Source organism: Vulpes lagopus, chromosome 24 (assembly GCF_018345385.1).
Source record: "Vulpes lagopus strain Blue_001 chromosome 24, ASM1834538v1, whole genome shotgun sequence".
NCBI classification, from domain to species: domain Eukaryota; kingdom Metazoa; phylum Chordata; class Mammalia; order Carnivora; family Canidae; genus Vulpes; species Vulpes lagopus.
In genome coordinates this window covers 57,728,734-57,734,362 of record NC_054847.1, presented here as the reverse complement: position 1 = coordinate 57,734,362, position 5,629 = coordinate 57,728,734, and positions in this window count along the sequence as shown.

The following is a 5,629-nucleotide window of genomic DNA, read 5'->3' as shown; positions in this document are numbered from 1 at the left end:
ACTACGGGCGGGCGGAGGGCCGGGCACACCATCCAGAGCAGGTGGGAGCCTGGTGCCCCTGGGGCAGTGCTCGGCCTCCTCCAGACACTTCAAAGACCCCCGTTCAGCATGACCAGGTAGGACAACAGCATGCGTAGGCAAGGGTGGTCTGGTTTGGGGGGGTCTGACCTGAGGAGCCGTGACCTCGTTGTGAGTGGGTTCCCCTGTGGTTTGGTCGTCACAGGAGGGAGACACTTCAGTCTGCTGGGTCATGGAGTAGCTTGAGAGCCTCCAAAAACCAGACGAAGAGGGCGTTTGTGAACATGGGCACACCCATGTCTTCTCTCCATGTCAATATCCTTCGTTTACATGACGGTGATTCAAATCCCCCCTCACACAAATCCAGAGCTTGTGCGTGATGCCGGGTCCTCGTGCGCTCAGCTCAGGGACGATGTCGCTCACCTACACATGCAACCCAACCAAGCACTGGGTTTACTTTTACAACGTGAATTGTGTGGTCAACAGCGGGGTGGTGCTTGGATAGCACAGGTGCGTGCACAGTAATCTGGGAGTTGAATCCGTAGAGATCGTTCATTTCCTGGCCCCGCAGCTTCCGACTTCTGATGGCCCCTCTTTCCGTTCTGACCCTCACCTGCACTCGTAGGTGGGGCAGCTGTTTGCAGATGAGGCGTCCCCTGTGACTGTTCCAGAGCAGGTGCCTGGGGAATATCTACTGCTGAATATCGTGTATGTGTGTGTGTGTGTGTGTGTGTGTAAATGATATATGTAAGATTGGAATGTAAAATTCCCTAAAAAAAAGGATTTTGCTAATGTATGAAGTTGAATCAGAAGAGGCATGAATGAGACTTAGAATTAGGCCTGATGTTAATATCCTCGAGGCCAAACATGGCCATTCATGCCAGGCATCATATCCCCTTAGCATCTGCAACTTTAAATCTAATAATGTAACTTGATGCTTTAAAGAAAAACACCTTTAACCTCAAGGCTCTTCTTCTTCCATTAAAATCAACAAAGGGAACCCATTATTGGCGGAGGACGACCTGGTGGTAACTTGCAGGAGGCGCCTATGTCGAGAGAGGCCCAACATGATTAGAATAAGGTTTCAGTGAAATAAAATTAATATGTGACTTTAAACATGGGGTTTGCTAAATGTGTCTATTTTGCAAAGAGATTGATGCCTCTTCCCATGAAACCAGGCCGAGTCTGCCTCACCCCGATTCTACCTAATGCTGTAAGGGAGGCTTTCATGGGCACTTAGTGGGCCTGGATGCTTCCTTGCTCTCCAATGCTTTCAATGCGGGGGGTAACCGGTACCTGAGCCCTCCCCGCCTGTCGGAAAGGGTCTCACAGCAGGTAAGCTGTTGTTTGCAGAGCAGCTTTGGTGATGCCGTGCTGCTCACAGATAGGGCACATCAGGGCCCTTGGTTGCCCCCGCAGCACGCAGGTCCCCCCGAGAAGGAGGTGCATGTGTGGCTGTGGGTTCCAGGACTGCTGGAAGTGCCGTGGGATACACAGACCCTTCCTGACAGATGGACGGATGCTCTGGGAAGCAGTAACAATGGCAGGAGTGACATCGCAATAGTAAGTGGGGGACGTGGGATGGGGCAGAAAGACAGACTTTCCTAAAAAGGCATCTCTTCTCCCTCAGAATGCAGACATGAGCGTGTCCCTGGGAAGCGCAGGGAGGAGACACAATGGAGAGTGATCAGGGATAGCGGCTGCAGTTCACCCGGGTTATTTCTAGGCAGCCACACAAAAACGTGATGGAAATAATTTAGACATATGGATAAGAGCCTTCAAAATCAATAGTGCTGCAAAAGATGAAGCATATGCTGATGCAATCAAACAGAATTGAATTTCATACAAATGTTAGCAAATCTATATCTGATTATCACAGGAAAACTTCATTTTCATTGATTTATAATGTATTATTATTGCCTCCACCAAACTGCCACAGACAGCCGTTTAGCAGCTGCCGAGTGCCTTAAGGGTAAATAAGAGATATCACTGATGGGGAGGCTCGACGATGTTTGGGGGGCCGATAACTCACGGGGATGGCAGGTGTGACACTAACGGCTCTTCCCTGTTCTTTCCGCCGCGCCACATCATTCTGGAGGACTTGGGTGAGCAAGGGGCTGCGTGTTGGTGGCATGCGCCGCCGGAAGGAGTTGGGAGGAGATGTCCTCACGGGGAAGCAGTCAGTGGGCGCACAGCCAACCAGACAGCCGAGGGCACGCACACCTGGGGCTGCACCAAACCCCCATCTCTGTCCCCACCTCTGTGATGTGAACAAATCATGGCAAGGGTGTCATGTTTGAGGCCTTGTTCCCTCTGCAGGGGTCTGAGTGCTGCGGCCGTTGCTCCATCCCGCTGTCTCTCGGGCTCCAGGGCTTCACTGCCAGTGGCTGCGTTCCTACCAGAAAGCGCAGGGCCGGCCTTCTGGGTCGTGGAGTGGCAGGGCTGCGCTCCTGGGAGCAGAGGATGTGAACAGGGACTGTGTCTCCTGAAACACAGACATGGGATGAACAACAACGAGCCGGGTCATCACATTAAGACTTCAGCTCGTGGCCATAAAACATAAACTAGGAATCTGGGTATTAATCGTGTTCCTTCATTGAAAGTAGGTTTTTTTACTGAAAAGTGAGACAAAATTATCGTGTCTTAAAAGGTCACTCTTTTTGCAGTCTTTGGATCATGTGTGTCAGTGACACCGCACCTGCCGCTTATGACAACTCCGGGTCCCTGCTTCCCTTTGTCCGGTGACTCTGCGGGGGTCAGAGGTCTATTTTGCCAGGATCCTCTCTGTTGAACGTTCAGAGCAGTTTGCTCGCCCTTTCTCACGCACTATGGGGAAGGGCAGCGTGGCCAACCTTGGGCAATGCTAAACTCCAGCATTCAGTAGCTGCTCAGTGCCCACCTGGTGTCGATGCCACCGCAGGAGGAGGCGCCCTCAGGTACTGCCCCTCTGGTGGCCACAATCCCAGGGCGACCTCAACGCTGATTTCGGTGGTCGCCCCAGGAGCCTGTCTGGGTGTCACGGGGTAAACGCATGCTAGTTGGAGCTGCGGGTGCTCATGGGATGACCTGGGGCAGATGCTCTGTCCTCCCAGAGAGGAGACCATGAGAGGGCGAGGCTCACCACCTCCTCTTCCTCCTGGTTCCCCACCTCCCTCGTGTGAACACCAGGCAGAGGGTGGGCGGGCCTGTGCCTGGGTCAGGAGCCCCCTTCCTGCTGCCCACCTGGGAGAGATGCCGTGGGGTAGCCTGGGACTGTTGCCACCTGTCTCACCCGCCTAGGAGAACACAGGCAGCCACACCCACCGCACTTGGTGCCGGGGTCGTCTGGGGCCTGCCTACTCACACTGCTCAGACGGACAGTGGGTCAGCTGTCCAGTCCTTGAAAGCTGGGTGCCATGCACAGCTGGGCGTGTGCCTCTTCAGTCTCACCGGGAGCATGATGGCCCCGGTCAGTTCTGGCAGAGCTAGCCGCTTAGACCCAGTTTGGTTGGTCTGGGTCTCCTCCCCTGTGTCTCCTTTCTGCGGCCGCGGTGCCTGGACACTGCTGCTCCCGGTGAACCTTGCTGGGCTGTCCCATGCCTACCATGTCCATGACCACGCATGTGTCCTCCACCTGCCGGCAGCCAGCTGCCAGCCACCCCTCGCACGCAGGACCTGGGGCCAGCAGGGGGTGTGGAGCGCGGCCTCAGCTCTGCACCCTCAGAATGCACCTCTGGCATCACAGGTAGGGGGTGTCTATCTAGATGGGCCCCCACCCAGCCCTGCCATGTTCGGAGACCCACTGGGGGGAACGCCATGGCTCCCTTGCTGTGCAGACCCCCAAGCCCCGACACAGCTGTCACCTGTGCCACAGGTCGTTCCCCCAGACCTAGAGTTCAGGACCATGGAGACCCCAAGGTCAAGACTTAGCTTGTTTGCTTGGTGTCTACATAGGTTCAAGGGTAAGATCTATACACAGAGAAGTGCACAGATCTTGAGTGTTGGTCTGAAGAATTTTCACGACTTCACAAGAACACTCAGAATGAGAACCAAACACTCACTCGGACCCCCTGAAAAGATTCCCATCAGCAGCTTTCCTGCCCCAAACAGCTCCTGACGTCTGTGAGGAGACCTGGCTGGGCCTGCCCTGGGCTGCATGTACTCATACGTGTCCTCTCACCTCTGGCATCGACACCCAGCCTGTTTCTGAGACTCGTCCTTGTGGTTTTGTACATCAGTGCCTATTCCCTTTAGAGCCAAGTAATTTTGATCCTCTTCCCATTTCTCCTTTGGCTCCTTTTTTCCAAGGGTGGGGTGCTGAGGGCTCAGTGATAGTTTGAAGAACAGAGGATCGCAGGATAAACAAAGGGATGGGGAGAATAAAACCAGTTGAAGCCCCACATTGCCCCATAGTTACTGACGCGATGGTCACCTGTATTTAACTCACCTCAGTACGTCTGATTTCTCCTTCCTTCCTTCTTCTGCATCATGAATCATCAGCATCGTGTTACTCAGTGTGCTCTGAGCACCATCTGCTTTACTGCTGCCTGATTACAGAAGACTGAGAACACCAAGGAGGCCAAGTCCCAGCCCTGCCTTTGCAGGAATCGGCAAGTGGATCCTCAGATTCGTATAGAAATGCAAGAGGCCTGGGGGAACCAAAACATACCAGAAAATAACAAAACCAGAGGATTCATACTTTCTGATTTCAAGACTTACTACAATGTACAGTCATCAAGAGATTGTGGTCCTGGCAGCAGGATATACAGACCAAGGGGGTGAAATCGAGAGAAACAGACCCTCGCGTGCATGGTCGACGGGTTTGAGACACAGGCGCCAAGAACACTCAATCGACCGTTTCCACAAATGCTGCCAGGACAACGGCATGTCCACGGGCGGAAGAATGAGGGTGGGCCTCCAGCGTGCACACAGACGTTGCCTCAAAGCATGTCAGAGATCCGGATGTCAGCGCTAAAACCAGAAGACTCTTAGCAGAAAAGAGAGGAGCAGATGGTCATCATCTGGGGTTAGCCAATGACTTCTTGGGTCGGGCATTGAGGGCTCAGTCAGCAAAAGAAGAAACAGATAAGCAGGATTTATTTCATCCACGTTAACAACTTTGTGCTACACACACACCACCAAGAACATGAAAGGATGGTCCACAGAGTGGAGGAAAATACTTGCATGTCGTACCTCTGGCGAGGACTCGTATCCCAAGTGTATAGAGAGCCCTAACAGCTCAGTCGTGAAGGACCTGGTACGGACACGGCTCAGGGAAGCCGGATGGGGCCTGCCAGCTCCTGAAGAGGCATGGATCCAAACCTGGACCCCTCACCCCCAGGATGGCTGTGCTCAAACCCACGGGGAAGACTTGGGTCTGGGCAAGGACCCGGAGAGACTGGAGCCATCTGTCATGTTGGCGGGGACATGGAATGTCACAGCTACCGTGGAAGGAACAGCTGGCAGGTCCTCCAAGCATGGAACACAGGGCTCACATCTGACCCGGCAGCAGCTCCCATCCTCGGTGAGGCCAAGGGAAGTGAACACATGCCCACGCGAAATCCCTGACGTGGACATTTGCAGCCGTGCATTCGCAGTGGCCGGAAACAGAAACAAGCCTGCGTCCATGCTG